Source organism: Trachypithecus francoisi, unplaced genomic scaffold (genome assembly GCF_009764315.1).
Source record: "Trachypithecus francoisi isolate TF-2019V2 unplaced genomic scaffold, Tfra_2.0 Lachesis_group8, whole genome shotgun sequence".
In the NCBI taxonomy this organism is placed as follows: domain Eukaryota; kingdom Metazoa; phylum Chordata; class Mammalia; order Primates; family Cercopithecidae; genus Trachypithecus; species Trachypithecus francoisi.
In genome coordinates, this window is record NW_022681473.1 from 64,599,299 (window position 1) to 64,618,097 (window position 18,799).

The window sequence follows — 18,799 nt, forward strand, 5'->3', positions numbered from 1 at the left end:
ACATCTCTAACCCAGAGCCATAATATTTTAAGATGGAAGACAAAGATAGAGCAATGGTAACTGACTAAACAGAACATGTAAAGTGCTTACTGAAAGATGAAGTAACAAGAAGCAAGTCAATCAACTAAGCAGAACTGCAGAAATTCTGCTCAGGAATGTGAAATACCAGGTAGCACATAAGGTAGGGGTAAAACAAGGACGAAAACAAGAGAATTGTATCAACAACTGTATGAATAGCATTTTAAACCCATCCCTTTCTGTGGTGAAACTGAATACAAGAAGCTCTCGGCAGCCGGGTGCGGTGGCTTACGACTATAATCCCAGCACTTTGTGAGGCTGAGGGTGGCGGATTGCCTGAGGTCGGGAGTTTGAGACCAGCCTGGCTGGCATGGTGAAACCCTTACTAAAAATACAAAAATTAGTCGGGCGTTGTGGCAGGCACCTGTAATCCCAGCTACTTGGGAAACTGAGGCAGGAGAATCTCTTGAACTTGGGAAGTGGAGGTTGCAGTCAGCTGAGATCGCGCCATTGCACTCCAGCCTGGGCAACAGAGCAAGATTCCGTCTCAAAAAAAAAAAAAAAAAAAAAGCAGCAGCTCTAGGCTCAGTTAACCAGGCCTAGTAAAGTACCAGGGTGAGGTACTGCCAAAAGACAGGGGAATTGATAAGCAATCATCTCTTTCTAAGCACCTTCCATAAAAATGGCAGGCAGTCTCATATGCCCAAAAAAGAGACTAAGAGTTTCGCTCTTGTTGCTCAGGCTGGATTGTGGAGTACAATGGCGCAATCTCGGCTCACTGCAACCACCACCTCCCGGGTTCAAGCAATTCTCCTGCCTCACCCTCCTGAGTAGCTGGGACAGGCGCATGGCACCTCGCCCGGCTAAGTTTTTTGTATTTTTAGTAGACACAGGGTTTCACTGTGTTAGCCATGATGGTCTCGATCTCCTGACCTCATGATCTGCCTGCCTCGGCCTCCCAAAGTGCTGGGATCACAGGCTTGAGCCACAGGGCCCGGCCCACATTAATTTCTAGACCAGCGTGGGCAACATGATGAAACCCCACCTCTACCAAAAATACAAAAAATTAGCCAGGCATGGTGGTGCGCTTCTGTGATCCCAGCTACTCGGGAGGCTGAGATGGGAGGATTCCTTGAGCCTGGGAAGTGGAGATTTCAGTGAGCTGAGATCATGCCACTGCACTCCAGCCTGGGTGACAGAGCGGGACTCCATCTCAAAAAAAAAAAAAAAAAAAAAAACCAATTTGCATTATTTTCATCAATAAAGACAAAAAATTTCCAAATCACTTTTCATACCAACTGTCTTCCTGGTTTTACCTGACAGGCTGTTATTTCTGTTGTCCAGATCCGAGATTATCAAGGACAGTGTGCAGTCTTTCCAGAGGAGGCTTGCAAGAACACCTACATTGTAGCTGTACTCCAATACAGACAACAAAGATTACAACAGGGTTGACATGTGCCCTTTATATATGCACCCCACTATCTTATGATGAGGAAAAAAAAAAAACCCAGTTTATTTGCTATGTGATCCATTTACTAACATTATCATTTCAGAACCTTTCAGCTGGAAGAAACAGAAAACCCGACACCAAATAGTTTAAATGGCCAGGCTCTGTAGCTCACATCTGTAACTCCAGCACTTTGCAGTGGCCGAGGCAGGAGGATCACTTGACGTGAGGAGTTGCAGACCAGTCTGGCCAACATGGTGAAACCTCATTTCTACTAAAAATACAAAAATTAGTCGGGTGTGGTGGCGGGAGCCTATAATCCTAGCTACTAGGGAGGCTAAGGCAGGAGAGTTGCTCGAACCCAGGAGGCAGAGGTTGCAGTGAGCCAAGTTTGCGCCACTGCACTCCAGCCTGGGCAACAGAGGGAGACTCCATCTCAAAAAAAAAGAAAAAAAAAAAAGTTTAAACAATAGGGCAAACTACATAAAGAAGCCCTGGCTGGTGCAGTGGCTCACACCTGTAATCCCAGCACTTTGGGAGGCCAAGGCGGGCGGATCACGAGGTCAGGAGATTGAGACCATTCTGGCTAACATGGTGAAACCCTGTCTCTACTAAAAATACAAAAAAAAAAAAAAATTACCCAGGCGTGGTGGCACGCGCCTGCAGTCCCATTTACTTGGGAGGCTGAGACAGGAGAATGGCATGAACCCGGGAGGCAGAGCTGGCAGTGAGCAGTGATTGCACCACTGCACTCTAGCCTGGGCAACAGAGCGAGACTCTGCCTCAAAATAAATAAATAAATAAATAAATAAATAATAAAATAAAATTAGCCAGGCGTGGCGGCAGGCGCCTGTAATCCCAGGTACTCAGGAGGCTGAGGCAAAAGAATCGCTTGAACCAGGGAGGCGAATGTTGCAATGAGCCAAGATCATGCCATTGCACTCCAGCCTGGGCGACAAGGGCAAGACTCTGTCTCAAAAAAAAAAAGGAAGTCCGAAGTTTCCAGGAAGCTTCCAGGACTAGTCAATTCCCTCCCACCCAGCAATGTCTACAAGAACTAGGTTCTTCTGTCTTTCTGCTCTGCCTTTCTCAGTGTATTGACTTTACTCTTAGATACTAGCTTCCCCAATAATCACAAGATTGCTGCTACAGTTCAAGCTGACACATCTATATCCTATAAAGTCCAGGGAAAGGAGATGCCATCTATGTATCTCTATAAGTAAAAACAAACATTTCCCAGAATCCCCCATCAAACTCCCCATTACATCTCACTGGCCAGAATTGCTTCATATCCCCATCCTAAATCTGTCACTACAAGAGAAATGGGATTACTAAGACTGGGATAGAGAGATCTATGGCTGTGTGAAGAAAGATAGATTTTTACATTAAAATTGTAATTTTGTTATGAGGAAAAGATGAAATATAATATTTGGAGCCGAAAGCCGGTGTTCATTACAATAAACACGAATTCAGTTTCGAGTATGCTTTGTCCTGAAATATTCATTTGTTCATTTATTCATTCTACAAACACTTTTAACTAGTGTGTACCAGGCACTCTGCTTTACTACTGGAAATATAAAGCAGAAAAATATTTGGTCCTTACTTTTTTATTTTTTTTGAGACAGAGTTTTGCTGTCGCCCAGGCTGGAGTGCAGTGGTGTGATCTTGGCTCACAGCAACCTCCGCCTCCCAGATTCAAGCAATTCTCCTGCCTCAGCCTCCCAAGTAGATGGGATTACAGGTACTACCACCACACCCTGCTAATTTTTTTGTAGTTTTAATAGAGACCGGGTTTCACCATGTTGGTTAGGCTGTTTTTGAACTCCTGACTTCAAGTGATGCACCTGCCTTGGCCTCCCAAAGTGCTAAGATTACAGGCATGAGCCACTGTGCCCAGCCTGGTCCTTACTTTTGAGGTTATATTGTTCTACTGGTGAGGCAAGCATGTTAATATATATATTTTTTCTTTTTTTTTTTTTTGAGATGGAGTCTTGTTCTGTCACCCAGGCTAGAATGCAGTGGAGCGATCTCGGCTCACTACAACCTCTGGCTCCCAGGTTCAAGCGATTCTCCTGCCTCAGCTTCCCCAATAGCTAGGATTACAGGTGCCTGCCACTGCGCCTGGCTAATTTTTGTATTTTTAATAGAGGTAGGGCTGGTCTCGAACTCCTGACCTCATGATTCACCTGCCTCGGCCTTCCAAAGTGTTGGGATTACAGGTGTGAGCCACCGCGCCTGGCATATTTTTTCTTTTAGAAATGGGATCTTGCTATGTTACCCTGGCTGTTCTTGAACTCCTGGCCTCAAGTGATTCTCTTACCTTAACCTCTCTAAGTGCTGGGATTTTAGGTGTGAGCCATCATGCTCAGCCTTAAAAAACTAAATGTAAGTAAGAATAAAGTAAGTAATGGGGGTACAGGTACTTTATTTATTTATTTATAATTTTTTTGAGACAGGGTCTCACTCTGTCACCCAGGGTGGAGTGCAGTGGCATGATCTTGGCTTATTGCAACCTCTGCCTCCTGGGCTCAAGCAATCCTCTCACCTCAGCCTCCTGAGTAGCTGGGACTACAGGCCGCACCACTATGCCCGGCTCATTTTTTTGTATTTTTGGTAGAGATGGGGTTTCACTATTTTACTCAGGCTGGCCTTGAACTTCTGAGCTCAAGCAATCCTCCAGCTTTGGCCTCCCACAATGCTGGGATTACAGGCATGAACCACTGATCCAGGCCCAGGTACTTTATAATTCTATTTGACTTACTAGATCTGCTAAGAAGAGTATATTATGGTCTATAGAACACAGAGATCATGCATATATTTCATATATCATCCACCACTTTGAAAACTAAGATATGGGTACATTGTTTTTTCTTTTTTTTTTTTCTTGCTGAAACGGAGTTTCACTCTTGTTGCCCAGGCTGGAGTGTAATGGCGCGATCTTGGCTCACCAAAACCCCCGCCTCCCAGGTTCAAGTGATTCTCCTGTCTCAGTCTCCCAAGTAGCTGGGATTACAGGCATGCTTCACCACACCCAGTTAATCTTGCATTTTTAGTAGAGACAAGGTTTCACCATGTTGGTCAGGGTGGTCTCGAACTCAGGACCTCAGATGATCTGGCCATCTCAGCCTCCCAAAGTGCTGGGATTACAGGGATGAGCTATCGTGCCCGGCCAGATATGGGTAAATCTTAATTATCTCCGCCAGAAGAATATGAATTTGATGAGTTTATTCTATTTGTATTTTATTATAGCCAAAGCCCAAGAAATGAACAATTGTTTTTTTTTTTTTTTTTTTGAGACAGGGTCTCGCTCTGTCACCCAGGCTGGAGTGCTGTGGCCAGATCTCAGCTCACTGCAAGCTCTGCCTCCCGGGTTCACGCCATTCTCCTGCCTCAGCCTCCCGAGTAGCTGGGACTACAGGCGCCGCCACCTCGCCTGGCTAGTTTTTTGTAGTTTTTAGTAGAGACGGGTTTCACCGTGTTAGCCAGGATGGTCTCGATCTCCTGACCTTGTGATCCGCCCGTCTCGGCCTCCCAAAGTGCTGGGATTACAGGCTTGAGCCACCGCGCCCGGCCCAATTGTTGATAAGTATTTTCACTACTGTATCATATCAATCTGGAGCTCAGGGGATATGTCTGAGCTGTAGATAAAGATTTTGGAGTCATCAGCTTATATGTGACAGCTGTAGTAATGAGAATGGATGTATCACCTAAGTAGAGTGTGTAGCCTGAGAAGGCCAGGATAGAATCCTATGGAACAGCAACATTTAAAGTCAGACAGAAAAAGTATGGCCGAGTGTGATGGTTCACACCTGTAATCCCAGCATTTTGGGAGGCTGAAGCGGGTGGGTAATCTGAGGTCAGGAACTCGAGACCAAAATCTGGGCAACATGGTGAAACCCTGTCTCTACTAAAAATGCAAAAATTAGCCAGGCATGATTGGTGCACCCTGTAATCCCAGCTACCCAGGAGGCTCAGGTGGGAGAATCGCTTGAACCTGGGAGGCAGAGGCTGCAGTGAGCCAACATTGTGCCACTGTACTCCATCCCGGGTGACAGAGCAAGACTCAATCTCAAAAAAAAAAATAAATAAAAATAAAAAAGTAATCTGTGAAGAAAAGAATGTCAGAAAGTCAGGTGGGAAACCAGGAGAGAAAGTGGTGACAAGAAAGCCAAGGGAAGAGAATGTGTCAAAAGGAAAGGCTCAGTCAGCAACTGAAATACATCGGAGCAGTTAAATAAGTCAAAGACAAAAAGCATCCTACTATCAATGGTGAGTGACTGCAAATGGGGCAAATGGGGACAAGGAATCTTATTTTTTTTTTTTTTTTGAGACAGAGTTTTGCTCTTGTTGCCCAGGCTGGAGTGCAATGGTGCGATCTTGGCTCGCTGCAACCTCTGCCTCCCAGGTTCAAGTGATTCTCCTGTCTCAGCCTCCCAAGTAGCTGGGATTACAGTTGCATGCCACCACACCCAGCTAATTTTTGCATTTTTAGTAGAGACGGGGCTTCATCATATTGGTAAGGCTGCTCTCAAACACCTGACCTCAGGTGATCCACCCGCCTTGGCCTCCCAAAGTGCTGGGATTACAGGCGTGAGCCATGGTGCCCGGCAAGGAATCTTTTTAGGGTGATAGAAATGTTCTAAAAATTATACTGTGTTGATGATCACACAATTCTGTACATTAACTAAAAATCACTGAATTGTATGCTGAAAATGAGTGACTTTTGTGGATTATAAATTATACCTCAAAAGAATACCTCAAAAGAATGTTATTCCTTTTTTTTGGAAATGGAGTTTTTCGCTCTTGTTACCCAGGGTGGAGTGCAGTGGTGTGGTCTTGGCTCACTGCAACCCCTGCCTCCTGGGTTCAAGCAATTCTCCTGCCTCAGCATCTCAAGTAGCTGGGATTACAGGCACCCGCCACCATGCCCGGCTAATTTTGTATTTTTAGTAGAGACGAGGTTTCACTATGTTGGCCAGGCTGGTCTCGAACTCCTGATATCAGGTGATCTGCCTGCCTCAGCCTCCCAAAGTGCCGGGATTACATGCGTCAGCCACCGAGCCTGGCTCTTTTTTTTTTTTTTTGAGACAGGGTCTCACTCTGGGTGCCCAGGCTGGAGTGCCGTGGCATGATCTCGGCTCATTGCAGCCTCGACCTCCCAAGCTCAGGTGATTCTCCCACCTCAGCCTCCTGAGTAGCTGGGACTACAGGTACAAGCCACCACACCTGGCTAATTTTGTGTATTTTTAGTAGAGACAGGGTTTTCTACATTGCCCAGCCTGCTCTTTAACTCCTGTACTCAAGGAATCCTCCTGCCTCAGCCTCCCAGAGTGCTAAGATTACAGGAGTAAGCCACTGCACCTAGCCAAAACAGTATTTTCAAGAGGGTTACTGGTGGCCTGGGTCTGAGAAGTTTCAATGAAGTGATGAGAATAAAAACCAGATTTGGATTTAGGAGTAAATTCAAAATGAAGAAATGGAGGCAAGAAGTGAAGGCTCTTTCATTTAAGAAATTCGGTTCTGGCCGGGCACGGTGGCTCAAGCCTGGAATCCCAGCACTTTGGGAGGCCGAGATGGGCGGATCACGAGGTCAGGAGATCGAGACCATCCTGGCTAACACGGTGAAACCCCGTCTCTACTAAAAATACAAAAAACTAGCCTGGCAAGGTGGCGGCGCCTGTAGTCCCAGCTACTCGGGAGGCTGAGGCAGGAGAATGGCGTGAACCCAGGAGGCAGAGCTTGCAGTGAGCTGAGATCTGGCCACAGCACTCCAGCCTGGGTGACAGAGCGAGACTCCGTCTCAAAAAAAAAAAAAAAAAGAAAAGAAATTCGGTTCTGGCTGGGTGCAGTGGCTCTTGCCTGTAATCCCAGCACTTTGGGAGGCCAAGGCAGGCGGATCACGAGGTGAAGAGATTGAGACCATCCTGGGTAACACAGTGAAAGCCCGTCTCTACTAAAAATACAAAAAATTAGATGGACGTGGTGGTGGGTGCCTGTAGTCCCAGCTACTCGGGAGGCTGAGGCAGGAGAATGGCGTGAAACTGGGAGGCGGAGCTTGCTGTGAGCTGAGATGGCGCCACTGCACTCCAGCCTGGGTGACAGAGAGAGACTCCGTCTCAGCAAAAAAAAAAAAAAAAAAGAAAAGAAAAGAAAAAAGAAATTTGGTTCTAGGGGAAGGAAGTAAAAAAAGTGGTACCTAAAGAGACCCACAAGGTCAAGAAGGGGAGGAAGGTGGTAAGTTTAGTTTTAGATGTATTCTGTTTGAGGTAAGACACCATATAGCTACTAGACAAATATTCCCTTTTGTTTTAGAAGTAGGAATTGTGGCAGATTGCTTAGTACAAAAGTTCCACAACAGGTGGGCATTGGAGTGAAGCTGGAAAGAGAGCAGCACAGCAGATAAAGGGCCCCAGTTGTTCTCTAGGCAAATTCCATTTCCATTCCATTCTCAGTAGAGCTCAGAGAATATCTATAGGACTTCATCTGTCAGCTTCTAGGTATATCAACATCAACTTACTCCTCAGTACATATAGTGAAGAATCTCTGTCTACTCTCCCACTCTCCCCTGTTCCAGTACTTCATTATCTGGAAGTTTTTCCTGATGTTTAACACAAATCTCTCTTTAAAATTGTAATCCTAGCACTTTGGGAGGCCAAGGTGGGTGGATCACGAGATCAGGAGATGGAGACCATCCTGGCTAACAAGGTGAAACCCCATCTCTGCTGAAAATACAAAAAATTAGCCGGGCGTGGTGGCGGGTGCCTGTAGTCCCAACTGCTCAGGAGGCTGAGGCAGGAGAATGGTGTGAACCCAGGAGGCGGAGCTTACAGTGAGCCGAGAGTACACCACTGCACTCCAGCCTGGGTGACAGAGTGAGACTCCGTCTCAAAAAAAAAAAAAAAAAAAAATTGAATCCTTTAAAACTTCTCATTTAAGAAAAGATGCTGTGGCCGGGTGTGGTGGTTCATGCTTGTAATCTTAGCACTTTGGAGGGCCGAGGTGAGAGGATCTCTTGAGCCCAGGAGTTTAAGACCAACCTCTGTTGCATGGCAAGACCTCATCTCTATTTTAAAATAATAATAATAGAATGTATTTTAAAAAAATAAAAAAAGTTGTGTGCTGTCATGCTTTCTATTTCTAGTATTACAAGATTGCCAGACATCCTCTTTTTTTTTTTTTTTTTTAATGACATGGAGTCTCGCTTTGTTCTCCAGGCTGGAGTGCAGTGGCTCAATCTCACCTCACTGAAACCTCTGCCTCCAGGGTTCAAGCGATTTTCCTGCCTTAGCCTCCAGAGTAGCTGGAATTACAGGCGTGCACCACCATGCCCAGCTAATTTTTGTACTTTTGGTAGAGATGGGGTTTCACCATGTTAGACAGGCTGGTCTCAAACTCCTGACCTAAGGTGATCTTCCTGCCTCGGCCTCCCAAAATGCTGGGATTACAGGTGTGATCCACTGCGCCCAGCCGCAAACTACTATTGATTAATATCAATCATAAAATAAAGCAAACTCGAAATAATGGGAATAAAAAGTATTTAAAGCTGAGCACAGTGGCTCATGCTTGTAATTCCTGAACTTTGGGAGGCCCAGGGAGGAGGACTGCTTGAGCCCAGGAGTTTGAGACCAGCCTTGGCAATATAGTGAGATTCCCTTCTCAACAAAAAATATAAACAACAACAAAAAATTGGGGCCAGGCGCTGTAGCTCATGCCTGTAATCCCAGCACTCTGGGAGGTCGAGGCGGGTGTATCACGAGGTCAGGAGTTCAAAACCAGCCTGACCAACATGGTGCAACCCCGTCTCTTCTAAAAACACAAAAATTAGCTGGGCATGGTGGCACACGGCTGTAATCTCAGCTACTCAGGAGGCTGAGACAAGAGAATCACTTGAACCCAAGAGGCAGAGGTTGCCGTGAGCTGAGATCATGCCACTGCACTCCAGCCTGGACACAGCAAGACTCCATCTCAATAAATAAATAAATAAATAAACAAACAAGATGCTCAACATCTTTTTTTTTTTTTTGAGACAGAGTCTCACTCTGTCACCAGGCTGGAGTGCAGTGGCGTGATCTTGGCTTACTGCAACTTCTGCCTCTCCGGTTCAAGCAATTCTACTGCCTCAGCCTCCCAAGTTGCTGGGACTACAGGCTTGCGCGGCCACGCCTGGCTAATTTTGTTATTTTTTTTTAGTAGAGACGGGGTTTCACCATGTTGGCCAGTATGGTCTTGATCTCCTGACCTTGTGATTCACTGCCTCGGCCTCCTAAAGTGCTGGGATTACAGGCGTGAGCCACTGCGCCAGGTGTTTTTCTATTTTTAGTAGAGACAGGGTTTCATCATGTTGGCCAGGATAGTTTCGATCTCTTGACCTTGTGATCCACCTGCCTCGGCCTCCAGAGTGCTGGAATTACAGGCGTGAGCCACCATGCCCGGCCACAACAACTTTAATGCTCAAGGAAATGCAAACCAAAACCACAAATACACCATTTCAAACTACTAAGATGGCTTAAAAAATGTTTTGGAGGCCGGGCGCGGTGGCTCAAGCCTGTAATCCCAGCACTTTGGGAGGCCGAGACGGGCGGATCACGAGGTCAGGAGATCGAGACCATCCTGGCTAACACGGTGAAACCCCGTCTCTACTAAAAAAATACAAAAAATTAGCCGGGCGAGATGGCGGGCGCCTGTAGTCCCAGCTACTCGGGAGGCTGAGGCGAGAGAATGGCGTAAACCCGGGAGGCGGAGCTTGCAGTGAGCTGAGATCCGGCCACTGCACTCCAGCCTGGGCGACAGAGCGAGACTCCGTCTCAAAAAAAAAAAAAAAAAAAAAATGTTTTGGAACCTTCAAATACTTGTACAAAATGTTTGTAGCAGCTTTGTTCACAATAGCCAACAAGTAGAAACAACCCAAGTGTTTGTAGACAGATGAACGGATAAACAAATTGTGGTATATCCATACAAGGGAATACTATTTAACTATAAAACAAAATAAAGTATTAATACATAGTACAACATAGATGAAACTTTTTTTTAATGCTAAGTGAAACTAGGCAGACAGAAAACCTCAACTATTGTATGATTCCACTTATATGAAATATAGCAAATTCATAGAGACAGAAAGGGCACTGGAGATTAACAGGGGCTGGTAGGAGAAGTTAATGGGGAGTTATTGCTTACTGTGCATGGATTCTGCCTGGGGTAATGAAAATTTTTGGAAATAGATAATGGTGATGATTGCACGACACTGTGAATGTAATTAATGCCACTGAATTATACACATAAAGATTGTTAAAATGGAATTTTTTCTCATATATATTTGACCACAATTTTTTTTTTTTTTTTTTTGGTGGAAACGGAGTTTTGCTCTGTCGCTCAGGCTACAGTGCAGTGGCGCGATCTCGGCTCACTGCAGCCTCCGCTTCCTGGGTTCAAGCAATTCTGGACTCCAGGCGCGCGCCGCCACGCCCGGCTAATTTTTGTATTTTTAGTAGAGACATGGTTTCACCAAGTTGACCTGGATGGTCTGGATCTCCTGACCTCGTGATCCACCTGCCTCGGCCTCCCAAAGTGCTGGGATTACAGGTGTGAGCCACCGCGCCCGGCCCCATATTTCACCACAATTAAAAAAAAAAAAAAAAAAAACGAGCTGACTATAAATAGGGTGACTTTAAGTAGAGTGACTATAAACTCCAGAACAGTCCACATTTACGACTGTTGTGTGGATTGTAATTATTGATAGTATACCACTAGACTCTCAAAGCTACACCAGTTTGAACAATAAATTATATAGTCACCCAGTCTCTAAGATCTCATTTTGAATGGTTCTGCAATCCTAACATAGGGCATTAGGACCTTAGAAAGGTTTTGCGATGACATCACCTCTGGAAAACTAGAACCCACCGGCCTCCAGTGAACTGGAGGCGGGGCGGAAGATATGTGCATTTCACACAAACGCCCAGCTCCCAAGTGAGAATCTTTTCAGTAATAAATCATCTCTTTACTTCGGGTCCTGAGAGCCTACGACTAAAGGGAAACACTTAAACAGAGTGTGTGGAATGGAGTTAGCGGCGGCAGAAACAGAGAATAGCCCCACCCTCCCCTGTCAAGCCACACTCAGCATGGCCGCCAGCGTCCGTGTGGAGGAGGGAGCACGCATCCTCTTGCAGCCCCAGAGGGGCGGGCCCTGGGAACCGAACGAGCTTCAGCGGACCAATGGGGAGAGGCAAGGGGCGGGGTTGGCCTGGGTCGTCGGCCCGAGGGCGGTGAGGTTGACTTGGACTGGCGGATCTTGTGGTGCCGCGGCTGCCACGTTATTTCCCGCTTTTGAGGTGGATTTTGCCCGGTGGTGTGCCACCGTCAGCGCTTCCGGGTTGAACTCCAGCTGAGCTGATCAGATCCCACCCTACTCAGTGCTTGTCCCTCCCCTTCCAAGCTAGCCCTAGTCAAAGCCCTGTTGGCCCCTCCCTCTCCTTTGAGATGACTCATCTCTGTATCCCAACGACGCGGCACCAGGTGTGGCCTGACACGTTTGAGCTTAAAACCTTTTTTTCTGATTATAAAAATATATGCATATTTTAGGAAATTAAGAAAAGCGTAATGGAAATAAAAGTGATTTAGTGTCCCATCAGCCATAAACAATCATAATTAACCTTTGTCATTCTTTTTTTCCTTCTGTGTATCTATTTTAACACAATTGGGACAATGCTGTATAACTTACGTATTGCTGTTTGCATATTGAATGTTTTTCTTCGTGATTTTATTTAGTTATTTTTTTTTTTTGAGACGGAGGCTCCCTCTGTTGCCCAGGCTGGAGTGCAGTGGCACGGTCTTGGCTCACTGCAAGCTCTGCCTCCTGGGTTCACGCCATTTTCCTACCTCAGCCTCCCAAGTTGTTGGGACTACAGGCGACCGCCACCACGCCCGGCTAATTTTTGCGTGTGTGTTTTTAGTACAGACGGGGTTTTACTGTGTTAGCCAGGATGGTCTCCATCTCCTGAACTCGTGATCCGCCTGCCCGCCTTGGCCTCCCGAAGTGCTGGGATTACAAGTGTGAGCCACCACATCCGGCCTTCTTTGTGATTTTAAATGAATGGATAGGATAAGGTATTCCATGGATGAATGACTATCATGTTTATATTTTCTTTTTTTTTTTTTTTTTTTTTGAGACGGAGTCTCGCTCTGTCACCCAGGCTGGAGTGCAGTGGCCGGATCTCAGCTCACTGCAAGCTCCGCCTCCCGGGTTCACGCCATTCTCCTGCCTCAGCCTCCCGAGTAACTGGGACTACAGGCGCCGCCACCTCGCCCGGCTAGTTTTTTATATTTTAATAGAGACGGGGTCTCACCGTTTAGCCAGGATGGTCCGCGATCTCCTGACCTTGTGATCCGTCCGTCTCAGCCTCCCAAAGTGCTGGGATTACAGGCTTGAGCCACCGCGCCCGGCTTTGTTTATATTTTCCTGTTGAGCATTTAAACTAAACTTTGAGCCTGGGCACAGTGGCTCACACCTGTAATCCCAGCACTTTGGGAGGTCAAGGCGGGCAGATCACCTGAGGTCAGGAGTTCGAGACCAGCCTGACCAACATGGTGAAACCCCATCTCTACTAAAAATACAACATTAGCCGGGCGTGGTGGCACACACCTGTAATCCCAGCTACTTGGGAGGCTGAGGCAGGAGAATTGCTTGAACCTGGGAGGCAGAGGTTGCAGTGAACCTATATCATGCCACTGCACTCCAGCCCGGGCAACAAGAGCGAAACTCCATTTCAAAAATAAATAAATAAATATATAAAATTTAAAAAATAAACTTTTGAGTGGATAGCCTCTTGGAGATGGGGCAGGTCAGGAAAGAGAGACAGCTAAGAACTAGCTATTCCACAGCTTCACCTTCTCTTGCAAAGTTGTTCCACAAGAATTACAAGATTGTAGAGCCTTTCAACATTTTAGGATCTTAGGGTTATAAAGTAGTACAATAGAGAAACTTAGAATCATAACATCTTGGGTGGGTAAGGACCCTGAAAAAACAAGTCCAAGCCTCTACCAAATAGTTTCACTCCATCTCAAAAAATAAACAAACAAAAACCGTTCTCTATGGAAAAAAAAATAGAAAAATTAGGCAGGTGTGGTGGTGGGTGCCTGTAGTCCCAGCTACTTGGGAGACTGAGGCAGGAGAATCACTTGAACCAGGGAGGTTGCAGTAAGCTGAGATCACACCACGGCACTCCAGCCTGGGAAACAGAGCAAGTCCCTGTCAGAGAAAAGAGAGGGAGGAAAGAGAGAGGAGAGAGGGGAGGGAGGGAGGAAAGGAGGGAGAGAGAGAGAGGAGAGAGAAGAGAGAGAGAGAGGAGAAAGAGAGAAAATTGTAGGAAGAGGTGTGGCAAAAGTCAAATGGTATATTAATTTCCATAGGCCTATATGGCAGAGCGTATAGAATAGTCCTTCTTAAGGCCAGAAGAGTTTTTATCCGAAAACAGCATTATCAACTCAGACTTGTTTTTCTTTTTTTTTTTTTTTTTGAGACGGAGTCTAGCTCTGTCGCCCAGGCTGGAGTGCAGTGGCCGGATCTCAGCTCACTGCAAGCTCCGTCTCCGGGGTTTACGCCATTCTCCTGCCTCAGTCTCCCGAGTAGCTGGGACTACAGGCGCCCACCACCTTGCCCGGCTAGTTTTTTGTATTTTTTAATAGAGACGGGGTTTCACCATGTTAGCCAGGATGGTCTCGATCTCCTGACCTAGTGATCCACCCGTCTCGGCCTCCCAAAGTGCTGGGATTACAGGCTTGAGCCACCGCACCCAGCCAGGAGTGACTTGTTTTAAATGAAGAATTTAGTTATTTTGGTGGTAAGGAGCAGGTTACCTCAAGTAGTTTAGGGTAAAAGTTTGTTGCGCATTTCATTATAAAAATAGGCATGTTGGAGGGCCCTGAGATGCTAAGCAGTCCAGTTTCAGAAAGAGATGGGATTCAAAAAGAGGGTGGTTTCGTATTCAAGAAAAGGGTAGGGACCACAACAAAGCTGGAAGGTCTGGTTTTCTTGCAGCCAGACTTAATGTATAATTTATTCATCTGAACTGAGTCTCAGTTTCATCATCTGTAAAATGGAAATAACCATGCAATTGTTCTCTAATTGGACCATTAACAATGTATGGCAGAACAATGAAATCTAAGCCCATTATAGGACTAGGTGCAGTGGCTCATGCCTGTAATTCCAGTACTTCAGGAGGCAGAAGAGGGAGGACCACTTGAGCCTAGGAGTTCAAGACCAGCCTGGGTAACATAGCCAGACCCCATCTCTATTAAATAAATAAAATAAATAAGGCTGGTGTGGTGGCTCATGCCTGTAATCCCAGCACTTTGGGAGGCCGAGGTGGGCAGATCAATAGGTCAGGAGATTCAGACCATCCTGGCTAACACGGTGAAACCCTGTCTCTACTAAAAATGCAAAAAATTAGCTGGGCGTGGTGGCGGGCACCTGTAGTCCCAGCTATTCGGGAGGCTGAGGCAGGAGAATGGCGTGAACCTGGGAGGCGGAGCTTGCAGTGAGCTGAGATCAGCCGCTGCACTCCAGCCTGGGCAACAGAGCGAGACTCTGTCTCAAAAAATAAATACATACATACCTAGATAAAAACACTAAAGATAAAAGGGTTCAGGCACAGTGGCTCAAGTCTGTAATCCCAGGACTTTGGGGGGCCAAGGCAGAAGGGTCACTTGAACCCAAGAGTTTGAGACCAGCCTGGGCAACATAGTGAGACCCTATCTCTACAAAAAATTTAAAAATTAGGGCCGGGCGCGGTGGCTCAAGCCTGTAATCCCAGCACTTTGGGTGGCCTAGACGGGCGGATCACGAGGTCAGGAGATCGAGATCATCCTGGCTAACAAGGTGAAACCCCGTCTCTACTAAAAAAAATACAAAAAACTAGCCGGGCGAGGTGGCGGGCGCCTGTAGTCCCAGCTACTCCGGAGGCTGAGGCAGGAGAATGGCGTGAACCCGGGAGGCAGAGCTTGCAGTGAGCTGAGATCCGGCCACTGCACTCCAGCACGGGCGACAGAGCGAGACTCCGTCTCAAAAAAAATAAAAAATAGGCCGGGCGCGGTGGCTCAAGCCTGTAATCCCAGCACTTTGGGAGGCCGAGACGGGCGGATCATGAGGTCAGGAGATCGAGACCATCCTGGCTAATACGGTGAAACCCCGTCTCTACTAAAAAAAAAAATACAAAAAACTAGCCGGGCGACGAGGCGGGCGCCTGTAGTCCCAGCTACTCGGGAGGCTGAGACAGGAGAATGGCGTGAACCCGGGAGGCGGAGCTTGCAGTGAGCTGAGAGCCGGCCACTGCACTCCAGCCTGGGCGGCAGAGCAAGACTCCGTCTCAAAATAAATAAATAAATAAATAAATAGGCCGGGCGCGGTGGCTCAAGCCTGTAATCCCAGCACTTTGGGAGGCCGAGACGGGCGGATCACGAGGTCAGGAGATCGAGACCATCCTGGCTAATACGGCGAAACCCCGTCTCTACTAAAAAATACAAAAAACTAGCCGGGCGACGAGGCGGGCGCCTGTAGTCCCAGCTACTCGGGAGGCTGAGACAGGAGAATGGCGTGAACCCGGGAGGCGGAGCTTGCAGTGAGCTGAGAGCCGGCCACTGCACTCCAGCCTGGGCGGCAGAGCAAGACTCCGTCTCAAAAAATAAATAAATAAATAAATAAAAATAAAAATAAAAAATAAAAAAATAAAAATTAGCTGGGTGTAGTATCATGCACCTGTATTCCCTGCTACTTAAGAGGCTGAGGCTGAGGCAGGAGGAGCGCCTAAGCCCAGGAGGTTAAAGCTGCAGGGAGTTATGATCGTGCCATTGCATTTCAGCCTGGCAACAGAGCAAGACCTTGTCTCAAAAAATAATAATGATAAATAAATAAATAAAAGACATAGGCTGGGCGTGGTGGCTCACATCTGTAATCCCAGCACATTGGGAGACCGAGGTGGGCGCATCACCTGAGGTCAGGAGTTCGAGACCAGCCTGGCCAACATGGCAAACCTCCATCTCTACTAAAAATACAAAAATTGGCTGAGCGCGGTGGCTCACGTTTGTAATCCCAGCACTTTGGGAGGCCGAGGCGGGCTGATCACGAGGTCAGGAGGTCGAGACCATCCTGGCTAACACAGTGAAACCCCGTCTCTACTAAAAATACAAAAAATTAGCCGGGCGAGGTGGCCAGTGCCTGTAGTCCCAGCTACTCGGGAGGCTGAGGCAGGAGAATGGCGTGAAACCGGGAGGCGGAGCTTGCAGTGAGCCGAGATCGGGCCACTGCACTCCAGCCTGGGGGACAGAGCGAGACTCTGTCTCAAAAAAAAAAAGAAAAAAAATACAAAAATTAGCCGGCCGGGCGCGGTGGCTCAAGCCTGTAATCCCAGCACTTTGGGAGGCCGAGACGGGCGGATCACGAGGTCAGGAGATCGAGACCATCCTGGCTAACACGGTGAAACCCCGTCTCTACTAAAAAATACAAAAAACTAGCCGGGCGAGGTGGCGGGCGCCTGTAGTCCCAGCTACTCGGGAGGCTGAGGCAGGAGAATGGCGGAAACCCGGGAGGCGGAGCTTGCAGTGAGCTGAGATCGGCCACTGCACTCCAGCCTGGGCGACAGAGCGAGACTCCGTCTCAAAAAAAAAAAAAAAAAAAAAATTAGCCAAGCACGGTGGCTGGCGCCTGTAATCCCAGCTACTCGGTAGGCTCAGGCAGGATAATTGCTTGAACCTGGGAGGCAGAGGTTGCAGTGAGCCAAGATTGCGCCACTGCACTCTAGCCTGGGGGACAGAGCAAGACTCCATCTCAAAAAAATAAATAAATAAATTTTTAAAAATGAAAGACATGAAGAAGGAGAAACATAATGAAATGTTAACATCCTGGCTGTCTTTGGGTGATGCTGATTTTTTTTATTTTTTATTTTTTTTGATATGGAGTCTTGCTCTGTCCCCAGGCTGGAGTGCAGTGGTGCTATCTCAGCTCACTGCAAGCTCCACCTCCCAGGTTCACGCCATTCTCCTGCCTTAGCCTCCCCAGTAGCTGGGACTACAGGCGCCTGCCACCACGCCCTGCTAGTTTTTGTATTTTTAGTAGAGAAGGGGTTTCACCATGTTGGCCAGGATGGTCTCGATCTCCTGACCTTGTGATCCACCCGCCTCGGCCTCCCAAAGTGCTCGGATTATAGGCGTGAACCACCGCGCCCAGCTGGATGGTGTTGATTTTTGCTGTTGTTGTTTTTATTTTTCTGTATTTTTGAAATGTTTCAGTTAATTATGCCTCCCCACTTTCTTTGAAGAAAAGGCTCTCAGGGACTAAAACAGGAGTTGCTAATCATGACAATCATCTCTATTTTGATCAAAAACTTAGAGCCAAAGTTCTTAGTATTCTTCAGCAAGCCCAGTCTTCATCCACAAATTATTTCTGGTACCTACAATGTGTAGATGCTAAAAAGATGTTGAGAAGAACACAGAGTGGGATCAGACAAGGATCCGAAAATCAAGGAGCGTTTTCTGGTAGTCTGAAAAAACGCATCTTCAAACAACTATAAAACAAATTACAAGGTCTATAAAGGAGGTATAGGAAACTGTGTTGAACAATTATCAGTGTTGTATGTGCAATGCGTATGTGAATAGGAACGGCTGAATGGTAAATTGGAGATAGATCATGAAAGCTGTAAATGCCGGCCAGGCGCGGTGGCTCATGCCTGTAATCCCAGCACTTTGGGAGGCTGAGGCGGGCAGATCACGAGGTCAGGAGATTGAGACCATCCTGGGTAACACAGTGAAACCCTATCTCTACTAAAAATACAAAAAATTAGCCAGGCGTGGTGGCGGGTGCCTATAGTCCCAGCTACTCCAGAGGCTGAGGCAGGAGAATGACGTGAACCCAGGAGGCCGCGCTTGCAGTGAGTCGAGATAGCACCACTGCACTCCAGCCTGGGCGAGGAGGAGGTTCCAGCGATTCTCCTGCCTCAGCCTCCTAAGTAGCTGGGAATACAGGCACATGCCACAATGCCCAGCTAATTTTTTTTGTATTTTTAGTAAAGATAGTGTTTCACCATGTTGACCAGGCTGGTCTTGAACTCCTGACCTCAAGTGATCCACCCACCTCAGCCTCCGAAAGTGCTGGGATTACAGGCATGAGCCATTGTGCCTGGCATATTAATATTATTATTTTGAGATAAAGTCTCCCCCTGTCACCAAGGTTGGAGTGCAATGGCACAATCACAGCTCACTGCTGCCTCAGCCTCCCAGACTTAAGTGATCCTCTCACCCTCAGTCTCCCAAATAGCTGGGAAAATACGTATGCACCACCACATATAGCTA

At 47.0% G+C, this 18,799-nt stretch overlaps 1 long non-coding RNA gene across 1 annotated transcript; it reads right to left on the minus strand.

Annotated features, from left to right (window-relative positions):
- Positions 1-6,691: 6,691 nt before the first annotated feature.
- LOC117081056 lies at positions 6,692-18,582 on the minus strand. The gene is made up of 3 exons (XR_004436068.1): positions 18,532-18,582; positions 9,627-9,628; positions 6,692-6,730 (listed from the first exon to the last, which is right to left on the minus strand). It is a non-coding gene; the product is annotated as an uncharacterized LOC117081056 (long non-coding RNA).
- Positions 18,583-18,799: the final 217 nt, after the last annotated feature.